The sequence below is a fragment of the Buceros rhinoceros genome, unplaced genomic scaffold, assembly GCF_000710305.1.
Source record: "Buceros rhinoceros silvestris isolate BGI_N320 unplaced genomic scaffold, ASM71030v1 scaffold24708, whole genome shotgun sequence".
Lineage (NCBI taxonomy): Eukaryota > Metazoa > Chordata > Aves > Bucerotiformes > Bucerotidae > Buceros > Buceros rhinoceros.
Genome location: NW_010425485.1, coordinates 8,938 through 9,212, shown reverse-complemented (window position 1 = coordinate 9,212; position 275 = coordinate 8,938).

Here is a 275-nt window from a genome sequence, read left to right as displayed (position 1 = left end):
GGGGCTGGCTCCCCACTGCAGGGACCTGTCCCCCGGCCTGGGGTCCCCGCAGCAGGGCTCGGGGGGTGGGTTTGCTGCCCGGTCCGGCCCCTCTGCTCGCTCTCAGCTCTGAGCAGCCCCGGTCCAGGCGAGGGCGGCGGGGGAGGTTGGGGCGCTGCCGTCCCCCCGCGGCACAGTTCTGTCCTCCCCGGGGAGGGTAGAACGATGGTGTTTTGCTGCAACCCCAGCGCATTCCCCAGCGCTTGTTTTGGTGTTTGCTCTTATCTCCTCAACGC